Source organism: Mesocricetus auratus, unplaced genomic scaffold, assembly GCF_017639785.1.
Source record: "Mesocricetus auratus isolate SY011 unplaced genomic scaffold, BCM_Maur_2.0 Super-Scaffold_100007, whole genome shotgun sequence".
Classification (NCBI taxonomy): Eukaryota; Metazoa; Chordata; class Mammalia; order Rodentia; family Cricetidae; genus Mesocricetus; species Mesocricetus auratus.
In genome coordinates this window covers 29,540,138-29,552,372 of record NW_024429191.1, presented here as the reverse complement: position 1 = coordinate 29,552,372, position 12,235 = coordinate 29,540,138, and the positions used below count along the sequence as shown (strand labels likewise).

At 43.7% G+C, this 12,235-nt stretch overlaps 1 protein-coding gene across 2 annotated transcripts in view; it reads right to left on the bottom strand.

The window, feature by feature from the left end:
- Rasgef1c (RasGEF domain family member 1C) overlaps window positions 1-12,235 on the bottom strand; it is a 79,755-nt gene that overhangs the window by 25,099 nt on the left and 42,421 nt on the right. The window lies entirely within an intron of this gene.

Below are 12,235 nucleotides of genomic sequence, written 5' to 3'. Positions count from 1 at the left end.
AAGTCCTCAATTGTCACCATATTCCCTCAGCTACTGGCCACAAAGATTGTCTCAGGGAGGATCCTGATCCAGGAACAATCCCAGATCTTCCTTGACATTTGGAAGCTATTGTTCCATGGGGTCCTATTGACTGGACATTGGGGACTGTAAGCCTGATGTCATTGAGTTCATCTTGTCACTATGAGCATCTGGGAAAGTAGACACACTCTTTTTGGGGAGAGAGAGCTGGAAGTGAATTCTTGTGCATGCTACCTAAGGGCTCTACCACTGAGATAACATCCCCAGCCCCTTTGCTACATTTCATTTTGAGACAGGGTCTTCTACGTTGCCCGAGCTGGCTTTCTGTGCACTCTGTAGTCCAGGCAGGCCTTGAACTTATGATCCCCTTGCCTTAGCCTACTGAGTAGCTGAGACCATAGGTCTGCACCACCACATGTGACTGAAAGCAGACACATTCTAAGAACAGCGCTAGAGCCCCTGGATGTTCTGCCTGAGCCACAGGCCAAAGTGCGTGATCTTGAAAGGTCCCCTCTCTCCTGTGTGATGTCTGCCACTTCTTCACCCTGCAGCCTCCCCTGGACCCCAGCCAAATTCTCATTGACAGCATGGAGGTGATACTGACTCTCCATGGGACAGGGCAGCGGTCTGTCACAGGGTGGAAGCAGCCATAGAGGGATGCTTCACGAGACAATCAGAGAAGCTCCCAGAATACCTGGGGCCTGGCTTAGCATCAGGCATTTGATGCTGGGTCTATTACAGTAGGTGGCTACATCACAAAGTTCACACTGGGAGTTGAAGAAATGTCCCACTGGGATGACCTGAGAGGGAACAGGCTGCAAGTAGGGGCTTCGGGAGGTCATTGCCCTGAAACCTGAAGGCAGGATGACCCTGTGCAAAAGCACACCTGCTGTGGGAAAATCCTTCTGTACACCCTGTCAATATGTGTCACTATGATCAGCTTAATAAACAAGCTGTCTGGCGAATGGCCGAGCAGGATAAAGTTAGGCGGAAAAGCCAAACTAAGAATGATGGGATGAGGAAGGGCAGAGTCAAAGGAGTTGCCAACCAGACAGAGAATGAGTCAGACACACAGAACTGGATAGAGGTAAAAGCCATGAGCCTCAAGACAACACGTAGATTAATAGAAGTGGGTTACATTGTAAGAGCTAGTTAGTAACAAGCCTGAGCTATTGACCGAGCATTTACAAGTAATCTTAAGCCTTTGTGTTGGTTATTTGGGGGCAGGCAGTTGGGACAGAAAAACCAACTACACATGCCTGGCTTGGGACTACCAATGTAGGTGAAGGCTGGGATGATTATGGAAGGTGTGCTTAGGTGGCAGGGGTCAGATGTCAGGTCCTAAGTGACAGAGTAGGGGATGAGGGAGAGCACAGGATGATGGGAACATCACACACCCATGTGTGGAAACACAAGTCTTTCCAAGAAGCTCATGGAGGCCCCAGGCCCTGCCCCCACATGTCCTTTCCTGTAAGTATGGATGACTTTTTGATTAGTCTTATCTATTGCCCTATAGCTTCTTTGCACAAAGATAGTATAAACATATATATTCCCCCTTTTATTATGCATACACAAAATTGCAGATCCCCCACACTGTCCGGTTCTGGGTTATTTTTATTACCAACACATCTGGGAAGTCTTTCTGTGGCAGGCCAGGGTTTGTTTAATTTTTTTTGCTAAAATTATTTATTTTATTTTATTTTTTTGGTTTTATAAGACAGGGCTTCTCTGTATTGTTTTGGAAGCTGTCGGACCAGCCTGGCCTCGAACTCACAGAGATCCGCCTGCCTCTGCCTCCCAAGTGCTGGGATTAAAGGCGTGCGCCAGCACCGCCCGGCTTGTTTTAATTTTTTAAACTATCTTATTCACTGTTTATGTGTCCAGGAGTAATTCTTTAAAGCCAATGGTGAAGCAGCCTAAATGTTTATCAATGGATGAATAGATAAACAAAATGTACTAGGTATATATGATGAATTATTATTCTGCCTTAAAGGGAGAGAAAATTGTGATGTCTTACAGAATGGAGAAACACTGAGGATGTTGAGCTAAGAGCAGAAGCCAGTCTGGGGAGACTGATCAGCAGTTAAGAGCATATACTTTTCTAGTGACTCACGGCTGCCTGTAACTACAGCTCCAAAGAATTCAGTGCCCTCTTTTGGGTTCCATGGGAACAGAACTCAGTTATGCTCTCACTGGCTGTCTCTGTCTCTCTTGTAACAACTGTCTGGATTTCCCTCTTGGCATTTCTGGTGGCGTGAGGCTTAGTGGGTGAACGGTATACAGGCACAGTGTGGCTCTAGGAGGTTCCCATCTTATGATGCATCATTGGGCTTCACAGCACAGTAACAAATACCTGAAATAGTCAATGTATCAAGATAAATGATTTATTTCAGTGTCTGGATGGCCTAATTGCTTTGGGCCAGGGAAAACACCATGATAGGGTACTTAGCAGAAAAAAAACAAAACAAAACCAAACTGCTGGCCTCATAGTTGAAAAGTGAGAGAGATGCGGAGGACGAGCTCAGCTGCCATAGTCCACTTCAGGTGCGTGACCTCAGTGGCCCGAATAGCTCTCACTATGTTACGCCTCTTCAAGGTATACCACCTGTCAATAGCACCATCCTGGGGACCAAGTTTTGAAGCACAGGCTTCTGGAGGAACATCAAGATCCAAACTAGAGCAAGGCTGTGTATAAGTAACTTGTATTGTTGCTGTGATAAAAATATCCCCAGCAAACACAGCTTAAGGGAGAAAGGGTTTATTCTGTCTCCAGGTTAATCATGATAGGTAGGAGGCAGGAGCTGGAGGCATCTGGTCACATTGTATCCATTGAGACGAAGCAGAGAGTAATTGTTGGTGAAGTCCTGTGTATATGTCAATAAAGTACTGTTGGCCAATAGGGAAGCAAGATAGGTGGGACTAGGAGTCCAGGAGGACTCTGGGTAGGAGAAACAGAGGGAGTCACGATGTCGCCCGCCAGAGAAGTAAGATGTCTGAACCCCTTTCTCCGGTAAGAGATGGGTTAAATACTTAAGCCAAAGATAGCCAGTAAGAAACAAGCAAGGCCAACAGCTTCATAATTAATACAGCATCTTGTGTGTTATTTGGGGACTACAACTCGGCAGAGCCCAGGCAACTGGCGGGGAAAAACCAAATCAGCTGGCAAGGAAAAGGCTTCACTCTATAAGTAATAAAGGTGGGTACTCAACCTAGCCCTCTCCTTTTTATGCAACCCAGAACCAGAGCCCAGGAAAGACACTAGTCACTTTGGGGGTAAGTCTTCCCATTTTAACCTAATTAAAACAATCCCTCACAGGCATGGATGGAGGCTAACCTAACCAGGATAATCATAAGTGGGCCTGGAGCCTTTTTCCACCCAACAATAACCATCGTAGACCATGAAATAAGTGAGATATCTTATACAATAACCAGTGCTGGTGGGCATGTTGGAGAAACCCTTTGAATACTGTTGGGGCAAAGGGATGAGTAGCACATGATGTCGGTGCTTTTGAATTGTACCAAGATTTGGTTTCATATGACAAGTGTATCATATTTTATTGTCCTTTCACACCAATAAGATCCTTAGTAACACATTCCAAGAAAACGATCACAAGGGAGGGGCACCAGGAAGAAAGGTGTGTGCTTGGGCTGTAACCTGGCTCATAACTGAAGTGGCCAAGCCAAGGCTTACACTGCTTAAGTGCACTCAGTGGCTTATACGGGCAAGGGTCCCCTTATTTTTTTCACACAAGCAGAAAAGCTAGCAGTCCTCCACGCCCTTGTAGGTTTTGCTTACTATGTTGAGGTTGCTTCATTTTTGTAATGAACAGTTAGTTGTTCAACTTTGGCAGCTCTTGTTCTGCATTGAGATGACTGTGTGTGTGTGTCTCTTGTACATTCACATTCCATCAATTTTCAGTTGCACCATCCTTGCATTCCATCAACAGCTCCCGTTTAGTCCGGCTGTATGATCCTTATGATGCACTGCTAAATCTCGTTTCACTGTTTCATTATTACTGAGGGCTTTGGCATCACCGTTCCTGAGGAAATACTATCCTCAAGTTTTCTTTTATTGTAGGATCCCTACATCAGACCAAATACTTGTCCTATAGAATGACCTAGGAAGTACTGCTCCCCTTTGGTTATTGGTAAAAGTTTGAAAGGATCGGTATTAGTTTTCTTCCTGTATTTGATGGTGAAGCCACCAAGTCTGGGAGTTTTCTCTGCTGGTAGCTTTTGTTTTTTTTTTTTTGTTTTGTTTTGTTTTGTTTTGTTTTCTATAGCCATTTTTTTATTCTTTTTTTTAAATTTAGATAAGAAACAAGGTTGCTTCACAAGTCAGTTCCAGGCCCCTCTCCCTTTCCCTCCCCTCCTCCCGTGCCCTCCCCCACCCCCCGTTATCCCCCTCATTCCCCCAGGGAGGGTGAGGCCCTCCATGGGGGTGTCCATAGTCTGTCATTTCATATAGGGCAGGGCCTAGACCCTTCCCCAAGAGTTCGGGTGAGAGTGCACCTCACATTGTTCTATGGGAGTCCAAAGTCCGTGTGTATACTTGGGATGGGTACTGATCTGCTGCCCAAGGCTCAATAGATTATCTAGGCCTCCTCACTGACACCCAGATTCAGGTGGTCTTGATCAGTCCCATGCTGGATTCCCAGGCTGATGCCTGGGATTCAAGAGTTAACCTTTGTCTGGTCAGCTGTTTCTGGGGGTTAAACCAGCCCAGTCTTAATCCCTTTGATCATCAGTCCTCCCTCTCTGATACTGGCTTTCTTGAGTTCAGCTCAGTACTTAACCAGCCACTAAATGTAGTTTCTGTTTCCAGACTCTCTGGCCATAGGATTGTAGGCTGGCACTCCCCAGATCTATGTCTAAAATCCATATATGAGAGTGTACATGCCATGTTTCTCTTTTTGTGACTGGGTTACCTCACTCAGGATGGTTTCTTCTAGTGTCATCCATTTGCCTGCGAATCTCATGATTCCATTATTTTTTTCTGCTGAATAGTACTCCATTGTGTAGATGTACCACATTTTCTCTATCCACTCTTCCGGTGAGGGACATCTAGGTTGCTTCCAAGTTCTGGCTATTACAAATAAAGCTGCTATGAACATAGTGGAACAGACATCTTTGTTGTATGAATGGGCATCTTTTGGATATATGCCTAAGAGTGGAGTTGCTGGGTCTTGTGGTAGGTTTATTCCCATTTTTCTGAGGAATCTCCATACTGATTTCCAAAGTGGCTGAACCAGTTGGCACTCCCACCAGCAATGGAGGAGTGTCCCCCATTCAGCACATCCTCTCCAGCATAAATTGTCATTGGTGTTTTTGATTTTAGCCATTCTGACAGGAGTGAGATAGTATCTCAGAGTTGCTTTGATTTGCATTTCCCGGATGGCTAAGGATGTTGAGCACTTTCTCAAGTGCCTCTCAGCCATTTTAGACTCCTCTATTGAAAACTCTCTATTTAGTTCTGCAGTCCACTTTTTAATTGGGTCCTTTGCTGTTTTGGAGACTTGCTTCTTGAGTTCTTTGTAAATTTTGGAGATCAACCCTCTGTCAGATGTGGGATTAGTGAATATTTTTTCCCATTCTGTGGGCTGCCTTTTTGTCTTGCTGACTGTGCCCTTTGCCTTACAGAAGCTTCTCAGTTTCAGTAGGTCCCATTTATTAATTGTTGATCTCACTGTCTGTGCTACTGGTGTTGTGTTCAGGAAGCTGTCTCCTGTACCAATTCGTTCAAAGGTACCTCCCAATTTCTCTTCTAACAGGTTCAGTGTGGCTGGATTGATGTTGAGGTCTTTGATCCATTTGGAATTAAGTTTTGTGCATGGCAATAGACATGGATCTATCTGCAGTCTTCTACAGGTCAATATCCAGTTATGCCAGCACCATTTGTTGAAGATGTTTTTTCCATTGTATAATTTTAGCTTTTTGTTGAAAATCAGCTGTTCATAGGTTTGTGCATTAATCTCAGAGTGTTCAATTCAATTCCATTGGTCTACCTGTCTATTTTTGTGCCAATACCAAGCTGTTTTCAGGACTATAGCTCTATAATAGAGCTTGAGGTCAGGGATGGTGATGCCTCCGGACGTTGCCTTGTTGAACAGGGTTGTTTTGGCTATCCTGGGTCTTTTGTTTTTCCATACAAAATTGATTATTGTTCTTTCAAGGTCTGTGAAGAATTGTGCTGGGATTTTAATGGGGATAGCATTGAATCTGTAGATTGCTTTTGGCAGGATTGCCATTTTTACTACATTGATCCTACCTATCCAAGAGCATGGGAGATCTTTCCATTTTCTGAGGGCTTCTTTAATTTCTTTCTTTAAAGATTCAAAGTTCTTACGATACAGGTCTTTCACTTGTTTGGTTAGCGTTACCCCAAGGTATTTTATGTTGTTTGTGGCAATTGTAAAGGGTGATGTTTCTCTGATTTCTCTTTCAGCCCTTTTATCATCTGTATATAATAGGGCTACCGATTTTCTTGAGTTGATCTTGTAGCCTGCCACTTTGCTGAAGGTGTTAATCAGCTGTAAGAGTTCCCTGTTAGAGTTCTTTGGGTCATTGATGTAAACTATCATATCGTCTGCAAACAGTGAAAGTTTGACCTCTTCCTTCCCAATTTGTATCCCCTTGATCCCCCTTTGTTGTCGTATGGCAATAGCTAGAACTTCAAGTACCATGTTGAAAAGGTATGGAGAGAGTGGACAGCCTTGTTTTGTTCCTGATTTTAGAGGAATTGCGTTGAGTTTCTGTCCATTTAGTTTGATGTTGGCTGTTGGTTTACTGTATATGGCTTTTATTATGTTTAAGTATGTCCCTGTTATCCCAGATCTCTCCAAGACCTTTATCATGAAGGGGTGTTGGATTTTGTCAAAGGCTTTTTCAGCATCTAGTGAGATGATCATGTGATTTTTGTTTTTCAGCTTGTTTATATGGTGGATTACGTTGATGGATTTTCGTATGTTGAACCATCCCTGCATTCCTGGGATGAAACCTACTTGATCGTGGTGAATGATTGTTTTGATGTGTTCTTGGATCCGATTTGCCAGTATTTTATTGAGTATTTTTGCATCAATGTTCATGAGGGATATTGGTCTGAGGTTCTCTTTCTTGGTTGTATCTTTGTGTGGCTTGGGGATCAAGGTTATTGAAGCCTCATAGAAAGAGTTTGGCAAAGACCCTTCTGCTTCTATTGTGTGGAACACTTTGAGAAGAATTGGTATAAGCTGTTCTTTGAATTTGTGGTAGAATTCTGCACTGAGGCCATCTGGACCTGGACTTTTTTGGTTGGGAGACTTTTGATGACAGCTTCTATTTCCATAGGGGTTATAGGTCTATTTAAATTGCTTATCTGTTCTTGATTTAGTTTTGGCAAATGATAGCTGTCCAGGAAGTCATCCATTTCCTTTAAATTTTCGAATTTTGTGGAGTACAGGTTTTCAAAGTATGACCTAATGATTCTCTGGATTTCCTCAGAGTCTGTTGTTATGTCCCCCTTTTCATTTCTGATTTTGTTAATTTGCGTGTTCACTCTCTGCTGTTTGGTAAGTTTGGACAAAGGTTTGTCTATCTTGTTGATTTTCTCAAAGAACCAACTCTTCGTTGCACTGATTCTTTGTATTGTTTTCCTGGTTTCTACTTTGTTGATTTCAGCCCTCAATTTGATTATTTCCTGGCGTCTACTCCTCCTGGGGGAGTTTGCTTCTTTGTGTTCTAGAGCTTTTAGCTGTGATGTTAATTCTCTGGTATAACTGTTTTCCTGTTTCTTCATGTGAGCACTTAGTGCTATGAACTTCCCCGTAGCACTGCTTTCAAAGTGTCCCATAGGTTTGGGTATGTTGTGTCTTCATTCTCATTGAATTCGAGGAAGTCTTTAATTTCTTTTTTTATTTCCTCTTTGACCCAGGGATGGTGCAGTTGAGCATTATTCAATTTCCATGAGTTTGTAGGTTTTCTGCAGTTTGTGTTGTTGTTGAATTCTAATTTTAAGGCATGGTGGTCTGATAAGATGCATGGAGTTATTCCAATTTTTTTGTAGCTGCTGAGGTTTGATATGTTGCCAAGTATGTGGTCGATTTTTGAGAAGGTTCCATGTGGTGGTGAGAAGAAGGTATATTCTTTTTTATGTGGATGAAATGTTCTATAGATATCTGTTAATCCCAGTTGGGTCATTACTTCTATTAGACCCTTTGCTTCTTTGTTGAGTTTCTGTCTGGTATTCTTGTCTAGTGGTGAGAGTGGTGTGTTGAAATCTCCCACTATAACTGTGTGGGGCTTTAGATGAGATTTAAGTTCTAATAATGTTTCTTTAACGAATGTGGATGCCTTTGTATTGGGGGCATAGATGTTCAGGATAGACACTTCATCTTGGTGGGTTTCACCTGTGATGAGTATGTAATGGCCTCCTTTATCTCTTTTGATTGATTTTATTTTAAAGTCTAGTTTGTTAGATATTAGGATTGCTACCCCTGCTTGTTTCTTGGGTCCATTTGATTGAAAAATTTTTTCCCAACCTTTAACTCTCAGGTAATGTCTGTCTTTGAGGGTGAGGTGTGTTTCTTGTATGCAGCAGAAGGAAGGGTTCTGTCTTCGAATCCATTCTGCTAGTCTGTGTCTTTTTATGGGTGAGTTAAGGCCATTAATATTGAGGGATATTAATGACCATTGATTGCTCATCCTTCTTCGATTTGCGATGGTTGTTGTTGGTGGAATTATGGGTGGAATTTCACCCCTTTGTTCTTTTGGCTGTTGGTAGAGAGGGATTCTCTAATGCTTATGTTTTTCTGGTTGTAGTTAGCTTCCTTGGGTTGGAGTTTTCCTTCCAAAATTTTCTGTAGGGCTGGGTTAGTGGACACATATTGCTTGAATCTAGTTTTGTCATGGAATATCTTGTTTTCTCTGTCTATAGTGATTGAGAGCTTTGCCGGGTATAGTAGTCTGGGCTGGCACCCATGGTCTCTTAGTGTAGGTAGAATATCTATCCAGGACCTTCTGGCTTTCAGAGTTTCCATGGAGAAATCAGGTGTAATTCTGATAGGTCTGCCTTTATATGTTACTTGACCTTTTTCCTTAGCTGCTCTTAATATTCTTTCTTTATTCTGTATGTTTGGGGTCTTGATTATTATGTGGCGAGGGGATTTTTTTGTGGTCCACTCTATTTGGTGTTCTGTAGGCTTCTTGTACCTTCTTTGGCATGTCTTTCTTAAGGTTGGGAAAGTTTTCTTCTATGATTTTGTTGAATATGCCTTCTGCCCCTTTGAGGTGGATTTCTTCTCCTTCTTCTATACCTATTATTCTTAGGTTTGGTCTTTTCATGGTGTCCCATAATTCCTGGATGTTTTGTGTTAAGGATTTGTTGGATTTAAGGTTTTCTTTGGTTGATAAATCCATTTCTCCTAGTGTATCTTCAACACTTGAGATTCTCTCTTCCATCTCTTCTATTCTGTTGGTAATGCTTGTATTGGTAGTGCCTGACTGTTTGTCCAGCTTTTCTATTTTCTGCCTTTCTTCAGATTGTGTTTTTTTTAATGTCTCTATTTCAGTTTTCAACCCTTGCAGCATTTGCATTGCTTCTTGCAATTTTCTGTTTATCTGTTTGTCTGTTTGTTGCCTTTTATGAACTTTTTGGTTTGTTCTTTCTTCCATTTCTTGCATTTTTTGGTTTGCTTTATGTTCCATTTCTTGGATTTTGTGCTTTGTTTCTTCTTCCATTTCCTGCCTTTTTTGGTTTGTTTCTTCTTCCATTTTTTTCATTTTTTGCTTTGTTTTTTCTACCATTTCTTGCATTTTTTGTTTTGTTTCTTCTTCCATTTCCTGCCTTTTTTGGTATGTTTCTTCTTCTAATTCTTGCATTTTTTGCTTTGTTTTTTCTTCCATTTCTTGCATTTTTGCTTCATTTCTTCTTCCATTTCTTGCCTTTTTTGGTTTGTTTTTTTCTTCCAATTCTTGCATTTTTTGGTTTGTTTTTTCTTCCATTTCTTGCATTTTTTGGTTTGTTTTTTCTTCCATTTCTTTGAGGGATTTTCCAATATCCTCTTTTAGGGCCTCTATCATTTTCATGAAAGTGCTTTTAAGGTCGTTCTCTTCTGCTTCCTTCCCATTGGAATGTTGGGGTCTTGCTGGTGTGGAGTCTCTAGAATCTGGCGGTGTCATATTTGTTTTTCTGTTGCTGACTGTGTTTTTGTATTGTCTCTTTCCCATCTCTTCTTCTAGTGGGTGCAGAAAGAGCCCCTTACTGGTCTGGGGACCAGAGTTCCCTTTTGGTGGGTGCTAGCAAGTCCAATAATCTGTTGGTTCTTCTATACCTTGTCCAAATGGTGGTCCGTGGGTGGAGAGGAAGAACAGGAATCTGGGGCGCTTAGCCTCCTACCTGGTCCCCAGGACCCTATGCTGGGTCCTGTTGTACCTGATCCGGAACAGCTACTCCCCTGGTCTCCCTGGCTCCTCTAGTTTCCTGGTCTCGTTGGTGGGAGAGAAGATCTGGAGTCTGGGTTGCTTGGCTCCTGCCGGGATTGGGAGCTCTGTGCAGTTCCCAGGCGATCTGCAGGCTCTGGAACACAGGCTGGGCAGCCGGCCTGTTTACCTGATGCTGCTGGAGGGACAGCTACTTCCCTGTACTCCCAGCCTCCTCTCATTTCCTGGTCTCGTTGGTGGAAGAGAAGATCTGGGGTCGGGGGTGCTTGGCTCCCACCGGGATTGGGAGCTCTGTGCAGTTCCCAGGCGATCTGCAGGCTCTGGAACACAGGCCAGGAAGCCGGCCTGTTTACCTGATGCTGCCGGAGGGACAGCTACTTCCTGCTGGTAGCTTTTGATCATTAACCCAGTCCCCTAACTAGTCTCAGTGCTTTTTCAGATCTTCATTTATTTGTAATAATTGTAACTTTTGTGTTTCTAGGAATTTCCATCTGCTTCATCTAGGTAATTCAATTTGTTGGCATACAGTTGCTCGTGGCATTCTGACCAGCGTTTCTACTTCTGCAGAACTGGCCATTCAGTTGTACTTCCCTCTCCTTGGGGCTTTGGAAGCTCTGGGAAGAGGCTTGAGTCCCATATTTCTCTCAGAGCCCAGAGCCAGCCTGTTGTGTGGGCAGGTATTTAAAGGCAGGTGTTTAGGATCTCAGCCAACACAGGGCAAGGCTGCCGCTTCTTCAGGAAGCAACCTGTGTGCTGTGGAGCTCTGACCTCCAGAGGTGTCAGTAAGAAACAAACTCTGTGTTGCTCCTGTTCACTTCATCCTCAAAGGGTGATCTTCTTTTATTACATACTCTCTCCAGTATCAGTAGTAAACCTAGGCCCTCAGTGGTAATCGAGTAGACACGGTCACCAGCAGGAGACTAGTGGACTTCCCGGGATCCCTGGGCTCCCAACTCTGGACCAAGCTCCTGCCCTTGGTCCTGTGAGGCAGGACTTGATAAATGTTGATTTGCAGACAGACACACAGACAGTTTTAATATTCAGCAGGGCTCAGGGTCTGGGAGCTGAGGAAGGACCACTCTAATAGGAGGATTCCCCAATACAGCCTAGTCTTCCAGGACCGAGGATGCCCGAGTGTGGCCTACTGATGCAGCTGAGGGAAAGACTCCAGTGCCCAGCCCTGACCCTCCACTTGCACAGAAGCATTGTGGGTGGCTGGGGGAAGCCTCTCTACAATAGAATGTGGGCTTTGACCATGCCATCTCATTGCTAGCTTTCCTGATCTTGTCTAGCCCCTACAAACACTAGGGTTCCCCTCTTCTGCCTTGGCAAAAAAACTAGGGGTGTTCATGTCTCATTCTACCTGAAGGACTCCCTGCTGTTTGCTGTAGCCTGAAGGATTCTGTGGCCCCTGCTACGTCCGAGGCTTTTCTAGGTTGAGAATTCACCTGGCTTCATCCACAGGAGGCTGGTGACAGGACTGGCTGGGAGAGGAGCACTGGGCTCACTTATTTGGGGCTCCAGATGGCCTTTGCTCCCTCTGACTGAGCCTGCAGTCTCCACGCTCTCAGAAGCAGTGGTTTTGGAGAGCTCGGGGCACATGCAGGAAATCTGTTGTTGCAAATGGAGAGCACCAAGACCCACTGCAGGTTGGTAGCTGAAAAATAAAGTTCCCCAAAGAGGGAAAATCTGGATTTTCCTTGCTCCATTATCTACCCTCAGCCACGTTGACAATTATTTCCTAAGCTGTACTTTGAGGAGAGGCACTGGGTCAAAGAGCACTCGCCTTATAAAGAGCTGT